The sequence below is a fragment of the Pelodiscus sinensis genome, chromosome 2, assembly GCF_049634645.1.
Source record: "Pelodiscus sinensis isolate JC-2024 chromosome 2, ASM4963464v1, whole genome shotgun sequence".
NCBI classification, from domain to species: Eukaryota; Metazoa; Chordata; order Testudines; family Trionychidae; genus Pelodiscus; species Pelodiscus sinensis.
Window position 1 is genome coordinate 21,106,859 of NC_134712.1, and position 16,726 is coordinate 21,123,584.

General features: G+C 44.1%; 1 long non-coding RNA gene across 4 annotated transcripts in view; it reads right to left on the reverse strand.

Moving 5' to 3' along the window:
- The window catches only part of LOC102445388 (uncharacterized), a 124,670-nt gene that overhangs the window by 18,027 nt on the left and 89,917 nt on the right, over window positions 1-16,726 (reverse strand). For 3 of the 4 annotated variants that reach the window (XR_332998.4, XR_003087009.2, XR_012901239.1), the window contains one exon: window positions 922-4,895. The exons of the other annotated variant lie outside the window; for it this stretch is intronic. This is a non-coding gene — a long non-coding RNA (uncharacterized LOC102445388). Of the gene's footprint in view, window positions 1-921; window positions 4,896-16,726 lie in introns of those variants that run through there. 4 annotated transcript variants of the gene reach the window in all.

Genomic DNA, 16,726 nt, shown 5'->3' on the forward strand with positions numbered 1-16,726 from the left:
CTCTTGAGTCAGTTACCACCCAGAGCTGGAGTAACGAAAAAGTACCCATCCATCTTCACCTGGTTTCCCTTCTATACTTACAACCCTCTAACAGAGATTCAGGTAACCTAAGAAAGGGCACTTAGGGTGTATCTAGACTACATGGCTCCATCGATGGAGCCATGTAAAGTAGTTTACTCGACATAGCCAATGAAGCAGGGATTTAAATAATCCCCGCTTCATTAAAATAAAAATGGCCGCCGCGCTGACAAACAGCTGATCCGGCACAGCGCGGCAGCCATTTTTATTTTAATGAAGCAGGGATTATTTAAATCCCTGCTTCACTGACTATGTCGAGTAAACTACTTTACATGGCTCCGTTGACGGAGCCATGTAGTTGAGACACACCCTTAGTTCTATTCTATAGACTGTCCTAATTCACTGCTTTTCAGATCCTGATCTTTTCCCCTAGAAAGTCAGGTAACAGTACCACTCACTAAATTAAAAATATCACCCAGCATTTATATAGCATAGTTCATCCAAAAGATTTAATTTAAAAGCACTCTACAGCTGTATGTAAGAATCATGATCCCTATTTTTAAAATAAGGAAACAAGCACAGCAAAGATATTTCCCAACATCAAGGAGTGACTTGATGGCAGGAGACAAAGCCTATCTCCTTAATTTCAGTGACATCCTCTTGCCGGTAGAATTCCTCTCCCAGACAGAGAAGGAGATTTAATTTATAAAGCATAAAAAAACAACTCCCAACCCTTCCACACCCAATCTAGGTTATGGTGGGAACAGATGAGATGTGCACTGGTACTAAAAATTCCAGAGAGCAAAGGACATATTCAATCCATTGTTTGTCATGGAAAGAATAAATGGTGTAAGATTGGATACATGTTTAAGTAATTTTCAGTTTTATGAGTGCCAATTACTGTACTATCTTGAAGCATTCTTTAGATTGATCACCCTGTACTATTTTATGTATCTCAAACGAATGGCTGACATTCAGCTGAAGAAGCATTTTCTTTTTAATTTTTCAGTATGATGTGGCTTACCAAATAAAGGAACATGACATTTCTCATGATCTTTGCCAAATGAGGAAATCATCTGGGGATTTTTGACACTTGCAAATAAATATATGAGCTTCATTAGCTTTGTATGATTTAAAAGCACAAAAAATGACCATATATATTGTCTGATTTTACATAGTAAAAATATATTCAAATTTCATGAAAAGGTTTTGACCTATGTTTACAAAAATCAGCACCCTCCTTCCCAAACAACCAGAAACTTTGCAATGGGACAACATAAAGCAAAGGAATAAAATTGGGTCAAGCTATAATTATGTTTGATTAGTATATCTTCTAGGTCCCTTTCCAAGCACTGTGAACTACCATATAGCATCTCAGGTTTCTAGTAGCCCACAAAATACACATATACTTTAACCACCAGACAAGCCAATTCCAGTACCTCTCTGCAAGTTACCAATCTGATGTCAATACCAGCAGGCCTTAACACAGATCAAGTTCATTAATGGTGTTAGAGAAGAAACAGGCGACCCAGGAGCAGATGGGGTAAACGGAACTGTTTTATTGCCCACTCATGTTAAACCACAGACCTCCAACACATCATTCTAAGTGGCAATAATTTGGCACCAATTACACCCTTTTATCTATTTTAGTATGTTAATTCACATGTCCATCACTACTTTTCCTAAAATCTTATTTAATGTTAACTCCTACTCAATGAATATTAATAAGCAGGTGATTAATTGAATTATACCTGCCCCTGTTCATTGTTTACTGGTTTTTAGTTGAATCAGCATTACATAGGGTATGTCTACACTACAGTGTTATTTCGAAATAACGCATCTACACACAAAATGCATTTTGAAATAGCATTTTGCTATTTCGAAATAGCACGTCCACACTGAGTGGACTCTGAATCGCATTTAAGGCCGGCCAGAACCAGTTCTGGCAGAGCACGAGGTCAGGACTTACTGTCTAGGGATGCTGCCTGAGGCTATCTGAGGTCTGTGCTTAAAGGGACCCCCCCGGCCAGCCCGTTATCAGGTTTCCCTGCTTGCTTGTCTACCTCGATGAGGGACAGCAAAGCATTTTGTCTCTGCATGCTCTGGTTGCCCTCACTCAGGACACCACAGCACTCTGCAACATGGAGCCAGAGCTGCCCCTAGGCACTCTGGTGCTTCTCTTGGATGTGTTGCTGTGATCCTGGCTGAACTTTCTGCAGGCTGCCATCCGGGAGGTCCATTGGGGGAGCTGTCAGTATCCAGGAGGCCCCGCAGGAGAGCTTCTACCCTGAGGAGTACTAAAAGCCTCTCTGGTCTGCCCCACTGGGGACTTGTGCCTCATTCCTCCCCGACATCCCCCTTCTTGATGTCAAATAAAATATATGTATTTTCATGAACACAAACTCTCTTTATTTAACAAAACTGGGGAGGGGGGGAATGAAACTCTGGCAAGACTGGGGAAAGGAAGCGAGAGAGGGGAGAAGAGAGGGTGGGGGGGAGAACCTAGGAGGAGGGAGCTGGAAGGGGGAAGCAAGGGGAAGAACGGGGAGGGAAAGCTCAGGGCTCAGGGTTGGAGGTCTTGCCAGACCAACTTGATTGTCATGCAAACCTGCTTCTGGGTTCGCATGTGGCCTTTGGTGGCCAGGCTGGCAGCTATCCTGTCATAGATGGCCACATTCCTCCATCTAGTGCGGAGATCATGGACGTTGGAGGCATCCCCTCCAAACCTGAATAAGGTTCATGATCTCTACCCTGAACCAGGAAGGCTCCCGCCTTCTCTGGGCCCTGGCAGGCTCCTGGGAGCTGGCAGACTGCTCCTGGGGAGCGGTGGAGGGCTGGCTGCCAGTCGCTTGCTGGCTCATGTTTTGGGGCCACTGGGTCACGCGCAGTGACTGTGGCCAGAGTCTACCCTTTAAGGGCTCCGGGGAGGGGGAAAGGGAGAGGAGTGTTCTTGGTTGAGGCTGGAGTGGCCACCAGGGCACCCTGGGAAGGCTAGAGGCCCTTTGTTTCAAAATAAGGGTCTACATAGCACTTATTTTGAAATAGCTATTTTAAATTTGGCGTTATTCCTCATAGAATGACGTTTGCCAAATTCGAAATAAGTGCTTCGCTATTTCGAATTTATTTCATAATAGCAGTTTGGCTGTGTAGATGCTAGGAAAGTTATTTTGAAATAAGGGCTGCTATTTCGAAATAACTTTGCTGTGTAGACATACCCATACTGTCTTAATCATCAATTTATAGGGAGGGGGAAATCACTTTGCCCCTGAAAATGTTTTTACAGAACAAGTGCAAAGACAAAACAAGACACTGTTCAGAGCAACCATCTTCCAAGACTGCCAGAACAAAGGGGAAAAATGTGTTTAAAGGGCAATGGCAATTTTGGCAAGACTCCCTAACAACTTATGTATAGCCATCTCAGACCCCTATTAATTTTTACGTGTCCCAACAAACTGCTCTTATGTGTCTTGTTTGGAATGTTTCCTTACATTGCAGATGAAAACACTGGCCCCACTGAAATCCTTGGGAGTTTTGTTTAGGCTCTGGTGTATTCAGAATGTCAGCCTATATCTTGTGGCTTCTTGGTTGCTGGCAGGTGGGTCAGGTGAGGCCATAGAGCTTCACAAAGAGCTTTTTGGGACAGCTAAGATGGGGACCTCCAACATGCAGACAGGAGGTGGCTTAGAATGTTGTGAGTTATCAGAAATGGGTGGGACTCAGTTATAAGGAAGGTTTCATGTTTTATTTTGAATAGGGTCTGCAAGTATGGGATTGGCAATAAGAATCCCCTACTTTTCTCCTTATGAACCACAATTGGTTATTTATATGTGCCATATGCGTACATTACAGACAACCAAAAAGCCTTGACCTTTGTTTTGTTTGTATTGTCAGAATAAGCTTGTGGCTACTGTAGTTCATGATAATTCTCATGCATGACAAAAGAGTGGGTAGCCTAGTGGATAAAGAGGCTTATCTAATTTATGGCAGCCTTCCTGGGTCATCTGAAGAAGTGGGCTGTGCCCAGGAAAGCTCATACCACCATCTACATGTTTTGTTAGTCTATAAAGTGCTACCAGACCATTTGTTGTTTTTTTCTATAACAGACTAACTTGGCTACCCCTGAAGTTCCTGGGCTGCCATGGAGCTCAGAATTCCCTATAGTGCTACGTGCTGTTAACACATGCCCCATAGCCCTCACCTCCACTCCAGAAACTGCAAGAGGGCCAGGTAGGTTCACTCACTGTTTGTCCTGCACTGGGAAATTGTCTCCCAGCCCACAGGAGGTTCCTTTGACTCTGCTTTATGGCTAGAACATGGTCCAGAATTGGCACCCATCTTTTTAAAGCACAAATGGCCGAATGTCAGTCCTGTCCTGAAGAAACAGTCCAATAGTTGCACTGGTGACAATGAGAGCAGATTTGGCTTAGGATATTTAAAAGTAGCATAATTTTATGGGGGATATTTTTTTCAGAAAAGACAAGAGTAGATTCTGTATAACAAACTGACCACAGCATTAAGTTATGCACATCCAGTTTAGGCACCCTTTTGCAAACACACCGAAACAGTTGGATAATGCAGACTTTCTATCGCAGTAGTTCTGGCTTGCAGCACCAGCTTTTGATGGGGGCCTCATGCTTTTCTGTCATTTCCTTTCTGCTTCCCTCCCTACACCCATCTGAAGTTGAAAGGCTCCTCTGCTTCCCATGAATTTGTGATGGAAACAGATGAGACCCAAGAGAGAAAGGGACGACCTTTCACTTCAGCAGCTTGGCAGAAATGCAGCTGAAATCTTCAGATCCTCCTCCAGGCTCTGATAATCCTTGTAGAAGCCCCAGATGTTGAAAAGATTCTAGGGGGATCCTCTCCTTTTCTGATTTCTGCAAGGCAAAGGCAGTGGTGATCATATAACAGAGATTATAGAGCTCTGCATTTGCTGGCCGTGTATGATTAGATTAAGAGATTATTAAATTACTTGCACTCCCTAAAGATCAAAACAATGGTAGCAAGAGAAGAACTGGAGAAAAAATCTGACTTCAGATTTCTTTGCACAGGATTTATTAAAAGGCAAGACATTTTTTTAAAATTCAACAGACAGTATAAAAATATGATATTGGTTAAATTAAAGGGAAATTCTGATACATCAAGGTCACTATTATAATCCATGTGATTATTGTTATGTTTGCAATATTGAAAATTCAAACAAATTCCCATAAAATTCTATGGGCAGGGAGTTTGCTACAAAAAGAGGGGGTATGTCTACACTACCCCGCTAGTTCGAACTAGCGGGGTAATGTAGGCATACCGCAATTGCAAATGAAGCCCGGGATTTGAATTTCCCGGGCTTCATTTGCATAAGCGAGGCGCCGCCATTTTTAAATCCCCGCTCATTCGAACCCCGGGCCGCGCGGCTACACGGGGCACGAACTAGGTAGTTCGAACTAGGCTTCCTAGTTCGAACTACCGTTACTCCTCATGGAGTGTAGACATACCCAGGAAGAGGAAGGGTGATTAAGAATAACAAAAGGCTGGGCATTCAAGTAATTGGAGGATCATCATGAAAACATTGCCGGTACTCCACTTGGAAGATGGAAGAAAAAAAAGAGTAGGAGTGAGTGTTGTGCGGCTGGTATTTGCATTTGAACCACTGCTGTTAAACTTATAAATGTTCTTGAAAATGGGGTGAACACGAACTAATCCAAAGCTAACTGCATAGAGCTACAAAGGGATCTCACGAAACTGCGTAATTGGACAACACAGAGGCAGATGGAAGGAATGTACATGGAAAAATATAATCCCAACTATAGATACAAAAATGATGGGGTCTAAAATGGCTGTTAGCACTCAAGAAAGAGATCTTTGAATCATTGTGGATAGTTCCCTGAAAACATCTGTTCAATATGCAGTGGCAGTCTGAAACCCAAAAAACTAACAGAATATTGGGAATCATTAGAAAAGGAATAGATAATAAGACAAAATACCATATTGCCTCTATATAAAGTCATGTTATGCCCACATTTTGAATTCTATGTGCAGATCTGGTCACCCCAACTAAAAGAAGATATATTGTATTTTGAAAGGTATAGAAAAGGCAACAGAAATTATTAGGGGTAAGGAATAGCTTCCAAATGAGGAGAGATTAACAAGATTGGGACTTTTCAGTTTGGAAAAGAAATTACTGAAGGATGGGGGATATGTTAGAGGTCTAAAAAATCATGAATGGCGTGGTAAAATAGAATAAGGAAATGTTATTCATTCTTTCATTAACATAACACAAGAAGCTGACAATTAAATTTATAGGCAGCAGATTTAAAACAAACAAAATAAATTATTTTTTCACAGTCAATTTGTAAAACTCTATGCTAGGAAATGGTGTCCCTTGCCTCTGTTTTCCAGAAGCTGAGAATGGGTGACAGAGAATGGATCGTGATAATTGCCTCTTCTGTTTATTCCTTCTGAGGCACCTGACATTGGCCACTGTTGGAAAATAGGATACAGGGCTAGAAGGACCTTTGGTCTGACCCCGTATGGCCATTCTGATGTTCTTATATAGATCTGAAATGTATCTGCCCTTTGCTGTAACCCACCAGATAGAGTCCAGGAGTCCTAACAGGGTTTCTCTCTCCACAAAGTTAGTAAAATTTTAAGGCTAACTAATGTCCCTTAAGTGTCCCTTGTCACTGATGTCAGAATATGTTAATGCTAGAGCTGAGTGGATCTAATATTTATTCAATTTTCTTTCTTTGATATAGGAATTAGATACAGTGCTCCTGTCAGCTAACTGCACTTTGTAGCACCTGGATAAAGGTGATGTGGAGGTGGAAGGCGAATGCGGTTGGTTCCTCCCCATTTGGTGTTTGGCTTGTACTGAGCATGCTCAGTTACACTGATGAAGCCTCTGTCCTCAGTCTGCCCCCCTATGCTTTCACTCTCTCCGCGCCACATCATGGCATGCACAGGTCACTCCCTACCACAATCTGAATGGTGCCCCTGCACACAGCACTCATCCCATGAGACATGGCTGACCCCAGCACTTCCTCTACGCCTCCGTGGCTGCCAGCATTCCCGCAGCACCTTCAGATGCCCCTGGACAGGGATAAAAGAGGGCACCAGCCTGGACTGGTGCAGAGATCCTGGACCTCATCAAGGTCTGGAGGCAAAAAACCAACCTCCAGGAACTTCACACTAGGAGGAGGAATGCAGATGTCTATGGCCATACAGCTGCCAGCCTGACTGACAAGGGACATATGCGGACCCTCGACCAAGTCTGCAAGAAAATAAAAGAACTCTGTCAGGCCTACCTTAAGGCCAGGGAGAAAAGTGCAAGCTCTGGGGTGGCTCCTCACACCTGCTGCAACTATGGCTGGTCCAGACTTCCCATGTAGGGCTTCATGAGGTAGGGGAGCTAGGGTTAGGCTGTGTCACCCAGGATGTCCATGTTCTCGACCCAGTGGGGGGAAAAGGGCCAGCATGCATCTTCTGGAACAGGCTTGAGTTCCGGAAGATGTGGGTATCATGTGCCTTCCCTGACCAGCCAATGTCAATGTTCATGAACCATTCATTGTGATTCATCAGGGCCTACAGCACCATTGAGAAATACCCCTTTCTGTTGATGTAGTCTGAGGCATGGCAGTTGGGGGCCAGGAAGGGGATGTGTGTACTGTTTATGGTCCCCTTGCAGTTGGGAAAGCCCATGGTAGCAAAGCCATCCATGATGGGGTCGACGTTGCTCTGAGTGACAACCCTCCGTAGCAGCATAGTGTTGATGGCCTTGATTACCTACAGGAGCATGGCCCCGACTGTGGAGCTCCCCGCGCTGAACTGGTTCCTGACGGAGCGGTAACTGTTTGGTGTGGCGAGCTTGCATTGGCCGATGATGACACACGTCTGGAAGGGGATAGCGAGTCTCATGTGGGTGTCCTGTCACCTCAGGGCAGGGTTGAGTCACTCGCAGAGCTGCAAGAAGGTGGCCTTCCACATGTGGAAGTTGTGGAGCTACTGCTGGTTGTCCTGTCACATCAGGACAATGTGGTCCCACCAGTCTGAACTGGTCTCCTTCCTCCAGAAGCAGCATTCCATGAGGTGCAGGGGATTCAGGATCATTTGCTGCAGCAGGAGCCCCAGGGCCTGGGTGAAAGGGTCCTTTGGTTCGGGCTGTTTGTCATTCTGCAGCAGCATGTGGGCGGTATGGACAAACTGCACCGTGAGGCGCAGCATGAAGCCCAGCTCCATGGTGTCAGTGCTGTGGCATCCACAAGGGCAACCAGAGCACACAGCGTGAGTTTGGTGTGCCACGAAGGGGGAGGCAGTGGAGGAACGGCGTGTGAGATGCGGCCGTAGAGAGGAGTCCCTGTAAGCACATGCCTCATCTAGCCTCAGCAAGCAGCCACAGTAAGTACCCAGCCTCCTGGTGCTCTCCTTTGTGCTTCTGAGGGCTTTAAATCTGATGCAGGCTCCAATCAGTGTGGACACGCTATTTCAAAATAATTCTGAGCAATTTTGATGGTGCCTTGTACTCTGGCTGTTCTAATTCAAAATTATTATTTCGGGAGTTATAATTTCAAAATAAGTTATTTCGAAATAATTTCCTAGGGTAGACATGCCTCCAGTATCTATACCTTATCCATTTTAGAACAAAGCATAAGGTCCACATGAACCCAGAGGACAGTTTGCAGCCTAGTTAAAGCATCTAACTAAGGACTGTACCCTTACTACCACAGATGAAACAATTTCAGGCAATCTCATGAATGTGTCTAGCCAATGGAAATATGCAGAAGTCAGTGGGGTTTGGATCAGCCCCCAAATTTCCACACAAATTAATAGATCAAGAAGCTGAGTACTTCAGTAAAGTAGTGGTTCTTCCTTAGTAATAAATGATGCATCAGGCACAGCTGTAAGGGAAAAGACCTGTCTTGAGCATGCACAGAGACCAATGCTACATGCTGAGACTCTAGATTTTTAAATGCAAGTAATTTGTGCCAAACACACATCAGAGAGGTGGAGAACTGATGCTGACAGGAGAAGCTGTCTCATTGGCATAGCCAGGATCGTCAGTAACTACTACAGTGACACAAGGTACAATGTTGTAAGTGTAGACAAACCCAGACTTATGCCTGGACAATCCTAACAAGCAACCAATGCTGCAGAGGAAGGTTAAAAAAAAAAAAAAGGTCACTGCCAAGCTGATTGGGTGGAAAATTCCTTTCTGACCCCAAAATCAATTAGATCCTGAACATGTGAGCAAGTCCTACCAGCCAGGCATGTGAGAGAATGAGGTGGTCTGGTTTATTATCTTCTCTGGCACTTATTTGCTCTGGCCCCAATCCTGAAGACATATGCTTATTATTAAGGTTGAGAGTTGTCCAATTCTTTTCAACAGACTTGCTCATGTTTCAGCTGTGCATATGCATTAGTGTTTGAAGGAGCAGAGACTGTGTAACCATTTAAATGTCCCAATTCCTTATTTTCCTGAATTAAATCATAATAATTACTCACCATTGTAATCCAATGATCTGGGGATAAAAAGTCCCATATATAAAAGGGCTAAATAATGTTTGCATTTAATTATTTTATTCATTCCTCCCCTCCCCTTTTGCTCTATAGTCCTCTCCCAGTTTTAGATGCAGTCATCACCCTAGCTATGGGTTTAATCAAATAAGCTCCATATGATGACACTCATAACAATCTTATTATGCACTCATCATGTTCTGAACATTACATTTCAGCAGCAACACTGCTGGCTCTTGCACTTGGACCACTTCAGATTGCCTGTTGGCTAGGTGACAGTTTCCTGGATTTTTTTTCCTTTCAGATTCTTGTATCGTTACCATACAAACACAAGTTCTTTCAGATTGAAGTCTGGAGTGAAGGCAGATCTGTAAGACTCCAGCAAGTCCTTTTTTTAATCCCTCTTTACTGCAGTTCTACCTTTTGGTTGGTTGCTTAGCGCTTGTGGTTATGCGCTCTCCAGAAACATGCCATTCAACACTAGCAGCCACACATTACATACTGGGACGTGCTCAGTGCCAGCACAAGGAAATCTGGAATCCAGTGTTCCCTGTAAGCTGTGCACTCAAATGCCATGCAGAAGATTAGCAGAGCACCCACAGCTAGGTATAGTTTCTACTGGTAAGCACATACAAATATATTCCATGCATGGAAGGAAAAAATGCACACATGGATGGAAAGAATTAGAGGGAACATTGCTGGGATTCCCTATGCAGTCATTCAATTGAGGCTTCTTTTGAATTCATCCTATAGTGGTCTTCTCAGTTCACTTGTGAGGAACTTCTGAAGCCATTTGTTTATGTTCCTCAGGTGAAGCTCCCAAAAGCAAACTATTTTAATATGGAGCATCTGGGTAAAACATATTTAGAGAAATGGACTATAGTGCTCTCTCTCCATCATTAATGTGAACTCAGCCTCTCTGCTGTATCAGCATCTTTGCTTCTCGCTGTTCGGGTGGAAAAGGGGGTCACTACAAATTATTACATTAAATGTTTTATTAGCTTTCTGCAGATGCATTCCCTGAAAGGTTACAAGAGTTTTCCTTGGACTGAAATTATTTCTATTCTCCATTCAAAAGCAAGAATCTTTCTGCTGTGGTAAAAGGATAAACAAAGACCTGAACTGAATTATCGGCTACATTCCACATCCTAATGACATAAATGGCCAAGCACCAGGTACTTCAGAGCACTTGGAACCCTCTCTGAGCTTCCTTCAGCATGGGCAGTCTAAGGATATGTCTAGACTACATGCCTCTGCCAACAGAGGCATGTAATATAGGCTACCTGACATAGTCAATGAAGCGGGGATTTAAATTTCCCCAGCTTCATTAAAATAAAAATGGCCACCACGCTGTGCCGGCTCAGCTGATCGTCAGCACAGTGCGCGAGTCAAGACACAGATCAGTCGACAAGGGAAGCCTTTGTCGACCGCTTCCTTATGCCTTGTGAAATGTACCCTAATTGACTATTCTTTTCCCTCTTCCGTTCTCCTTTCCTTGCCCTTCCCATCCCCTCTCTGTCTCTGCTATTTCTTTGGAGCCTGGACTCATCTGAATTACTACACTGCACTTCATCATTATCTCCTTCCATTTGTCATTCCTATGAATTCTACATTCTGTTCTTACATCTTGGTCAGTTTCCAAATTGAGATGAATGATGACTTCTTACACAGAAACACACCTTCAGCATTCCAAGCTAGTCCACATATTGAATACACTGGTCTAACATTTTTAGATGAGATGTTATTTTTACAATAGCTTCTGAAAGACCTTTGGGCCCAATTGATAAATAGAAGCTTTTCCCAAGCAACGGTTGCAGAATTTGCCCTTTATCTATGTATGATCATTGGAGGCAAATAACCCATTACTCCTCTTTGATTCAATGGTGAGACGTCACAACTACTGTGAGTACAGAACTTTTGATTTTGTTTTACCCCTAACGTTGAATATTACTTTAAATATTCAGTGTATAATCATGTGCTACAGAAGGGATGTCACACCAATCCTATTGATAAATCACTTTCCTTCTATGCTCATAAAATCATATAAGATTAGGGTTGGAAGAGTGAGATCATCATCTAGTCCATTTCTCTGCTTAAAGCAGGACCAACAGTACCCCCTATGCTCCATATATTATTTTAAAAATCACACAAACTTCAGTTAAGACTTTCTGTACCAGGTCACAGATGTCACTTGGGAGTCGCCGTGAATACGCCACCACACCTTATTTTTTGATCTAATCCTCCTATTGAAGTCATGTATAGCTCTTATTACTTCAAATTTCCATGCAACACTCATCTTCTGAGCCTCCTAGATTCCTTCATTTTTGTCCCTTATATTCAGATAAATACATTTAACCCTTGTCCTTCTTTTTTCATTCAACGTAGATTGTAAGCTTGGATGTATCAAGCACTGTTGTGAATATCTAGCACAATAGTCCTGATCAGAGGTGCCAACTTTGAAAAGTGCCAGGGGTGGGGGAAGGAGGCTCAAACCCCAGTTCTAATCTAGGCCCCACTCCCATTTCACCCCTTCTCCCACAGCTCCACCTCTGCCCTATTTCTTCCCTCCCCTGCTCCATCCTTTCCCCTCCAGCATGTCGCATCCTCACTCCCCTTCCTCCCCCCAACCTCCCAAATGTCACAGATTGTGGCAGATGGAAGCTGTGGGGAAGAAGGGGACAGCACTGATCGGGGGGTCTGTCAGAGGGTGGGAGACCCTGGAGGAAGGGGGAGAATCTGATGGGGGGCTGCTGATGGGTCCTCAACACCCACCAATTTTCCCCCCTGGGTGCTCCAGCCCCAGAGCACCGATGGAGTCAGCATATATGGTCCTGATTATTGATGACACTTGGTGTCCTCTCAAGGTTCCTTTCAGTTCTATAATTCTATTAGAGATCCCCATTGATATATAATCAGTTATTAATATAAAAAGCTTAGTACCTTTCCTTGAAATTGTCCATAAAAATCAGTGCTATATTATGTCTGACTAGTCAGTTCACTTAGGGTATGTCTACACTTGCACCCTAGTTCGAACGAGGGATGCAAATGCAGGCAGTCAAAATAGTCAATGAAGCAGGGATTTAAATATCCCATGCTTCATTAGCATGATCTCGCCAGCATGTTACTCCGAATGCCAGATGTTTCAAAAATGAAAGTGCATGTCGGGACACGTTAGTTCAAACCAAACCCTTTGGTTCGAACTAACGTTACTCCTCAAAAAATGCTTTCCAAATATTGTATTATTATAGGAGTGAAAGGGACCTCAAGAGAGAAAGTCCAGTCCCCTCCACCATTTACTCTAGTCTAGGCCATACCAGACAGGTGTCTAACTTGTCTAACTTGCTCTTAAAAATCTCCATTGATAGTGATTAAACAACCTCCTCTTGCAATTTAGTTCAGTGTTTAACCAACCTGACAGTAAATTTTCCTAATATCCAACCTAAACCTCCTTTACTGCAATTCAAGCCCATTGCTTCTTGTCTTATCAGAAATTAAGGAGAATAAATTTTCTCTCTCCTCCTTGTAAAAACCTCTTAGGTACTTGAAAACTGTCCCCTCTCAGTCTTCTCCTTTCTGGACTAAACAAACCTATTTCTTTCAATCTTCCATCATCAGTCAAGTTTTTTTTGACATTTAATCATTTTTGTTGCTCTTCTCTGGACTTTTTTTTTTCAATTACAGGCAGTCCCCGAGTTACGCGGATCCGACTTTTGTCGGATCCGCAGTTACAAACGGGAACCTCTCCCTGGTCTCCAGCAGACCAGGGAGAGGAAGCAAAGCGGCGGAACACGCGGGCAGCGGATAGCCCAGACGCATCTGGGCTGCCCGCTGCCCGCGTGTTCCGCCACTTTGCTCCCCGTCCCCCTGGTCTGCAGGCCAGAGGGATGGGGAGCAAAGCAGAGCAAAGCCGCGGAGCCCGAGGGCAGCAGGATAGCCACGGCGCGTCTGGGCTGTCCCGCTGCCCCCGTGCTCTACGGCTTTGCTCCGGACGCCTGTGGTACAGCAGCTGGGGCGCTGCCAGTTGGTCCCGTAGCGCCGCTCTGGGCGCTACTGGACCAACCCGGCAGCACCCCAGCTGCTCTGCCCCAGGCGTCCTGATTCAGCCACTGCTGGTCAGTTTCAGCAGCGGCTGAATCAGGACGCCTAGGGCAGAGCAGCTTGGGTGCTGCAGGATTGGTCCAGCGGCGGCGCTACTGGACCAACCCAGCAGCACCCCAGCTGCTCTGCCCCAGGCGTCCCCAAGTCAGCTGCTGCTGAAACTGACCAGTGGCTGACTACAGGAAGCCTCTGCCCCGGGCTTCCTGGAATCAGCCGCTGATCAGTTTCAGCAGCAGCTGACTTGGGGATGCTTGGGGTTCTTAAGTTGATTCTGTATGTAAGTCGGAACTGGCGGTCAGTTTCAGCAGCGGCTGAATCTGGACGCTAGTTCCGACTTACATACAGATTCAACTTAAGAACAAACCTACAGTCCCTATCTTGTACGTAACCCGGGGACTGCCTGTAGTCCATATCTTTCCTGAAATGTTGTGCCCAGAACTGGACACAATACTCCAGCTGAAACATAATGGCTGTGTCTACATTGGCATCCCTTTCCGGAAAAGGGATGCTAATGAGACACATCGCAATTGCAAATCCACGGGGGATTTAAATATCCCCCGCGGCATTTGCATTTACATGGCTGCCGCTTTTTTCCGGCTTGGGGATTTCTTATTCCTACTTGAAAGCAGGAAATCCTCCGGAAGAGGGCTTATTTTCCAGAGAATCACGTCTAGACTGGCGCTTTTCTCCGGCTTATCCCCAAGCCGGAAAAAAGCGGCAGCCATGTAAATGCAAATGCCGCGGGGGATATTTAAATCCCCCGCGGATTTGCAATTGCGATGTGTCTCATTAGCATCCCTTTTCCGGAAAGGGATGCCAATGTAGACACAGCCAATAAGTGTAGAGTAGATCTTAGTAGAGTACAACACTCCCGCTAATACATCCCAGAATGCTTTTTTTGGGCAATAATATGATACTGTTGACTCATATTTAGCTTGTGAACCACCAACACCTCCATGATCTTCGGCAGTTATTACAAATGTTTGAACCTTGGTTGGGAGCTGCTTGCTTCCTATGGGCTCTCTTGTCTTCAGGCTGTAGGAACTGTTTATGTCATGGGCTTTGATACCCTGATGGAGATGATGGTGCCACTTGTTACAATCACTTGCCAAGATTTCCCATTAGTCAGGATCAATTCAAAATTCCTTCATATTTCATGTGCACATGTCTTTATAGTGAAGATTAGATTGTCCTCTTGTTCTTGATCCCTCGGATAGCTCCCCATATAAAGCATCTATCAGGGATGGTCTAGACAGTACTGGGTCCTGCTGTGAGGGCAGGAGACTGAACTAGATAAGCTCTCGAGGTCCTTTCCAGTTCTAGTGTTCTATGATTTTTTTTCTATGATAGCCTGCCCTTGTGTGTGTGTGTCTGTCTGTCTTCCAACCTAGTCAGACAGCCCCACAAACACAATCATCTTTTGCTTAAGCAGCACTGTCACACTGGGTACATTTGGTCTTTGAAGGGCCTCTGTGTTGGTGACTTTATCTTGCCATTTTTGTGTGAAGCATGCAGCATAGAGAAGGTAAGTGAAAACTATTTATGTTTGCAACCATAATGTAATTAAAATGTAACATACCGGCAGGGAAAAAATACCAATGAAAACCATCACAGTAGCATGTAATTTCAAAAAGGAGAACTACACAAAAATGAGACTAGTTAAAATGGAAATTAAAAAGGAACAGTCACAAGAGTGAAAGACCTGAGATGTAGGGAAGCCACAATGGCTAAATAGAGAGAAACAAAAGACATATTTTATAAATTGGAAGTAAATCCTACTGGGGAAAGTAGAAAGGAGCATAAACTCTTGGAAATCAAGTATAATTAAGCAGGCCAAAAAAGAATTTGGAGAGCAGCTAGCAAAAATACAGCAATTTGTTTTAAATATATCAGAAGCAGAAAGCTTACCAATCTGTGGAGCCACTGGACAATCAAGGTGCTAAAGGAACACTGAAGAAATACAAGGCTATTAAGGAAAAGCTAAATGTCTTTGCACCGGGCATTGCTGCTAGGTTTGCCAGATGGTTTAACCAAAAATACCAAACAGACCCCCCCCCAAAAAAAACACCTGGGAAAAAATTCTGTTGAGAAAAAAAACCAGGGGAAACCAAAGTTGTTAAGCAAAAAAAAGGACCCTGAGAGATCTTAAGCAGAAAAAAAAAAATAATAATACAAAACCAGCATGGCCCCTTTAAGAAATGCTTTTGAGGCTTTTTGGCCCTAACAGGCTGCTGGTGGCCATCCGCCATCTTATCTTCTTGCTCCGGGCCAGACAGCTCCCTTGGGTAGAGTTGCCAGATGGTTTACCCAAAAATACCGAACACCCCTTCCCCCCCAAAAAAGAACACCAGGGAAAAAATTCTGTGGAGGGAAAAAAAAGGGGGGAGACCAAAGTTGTTGAGCAAAAAAAAACAAAAAAAAGATTTACAGCCGCTCCCCGAGTTACGAACAAGTTACGGACCAACACTTGGTCTGTAACTCAAAGTAGTTCATAACTCGGATCCCATAGAGTTACACGGCGACCGCACTGTTTGCAAGCACGGATTGCCGTTCGTAACTTGGATCCGCATTTATGACCGTTTTGGTCGTAAGTGCTGATGGTCATAAGTGGAGGTGGTTGTGACTCGGGGAATGGCTGTATTAAGCATAAAAAATAAATCAGCATTATTAAAACAGCTTTAAGTGCCTGCAAAGTCAGAATAGGGATAGCAAGAGGGGAGAAGTAGAGCACTAAGACCCAGGGAAGGCTTCATTTTATGCATCTGGTATTTTCTGAATTTTTTTTACCGGACAGGAGGTAAAAATACCGGACTGTCTGGGTCCATACCAGACACCTGGCAACCCTAATTACTGCAGAGCATGAGCAATATCATCTCAGTATTTTTGTGAATTGACAAATCTGAGAAATTGTCTAGATTGAGGTTTCATTAGAGGAGGTTTTGGAAGGAACTGATAAATTAAGCAATACGTCACCAGAATCAGATAGTAGCTTCCCAAGAGTTCTGAAGGCACCAGGGGTGATCCTGGCTCCTACAGGCTACTAGGCCTAATTTCAATACCAGACAAATTGTTTGAAACTGTAGCAAAGAACAGAAATATCTGACAC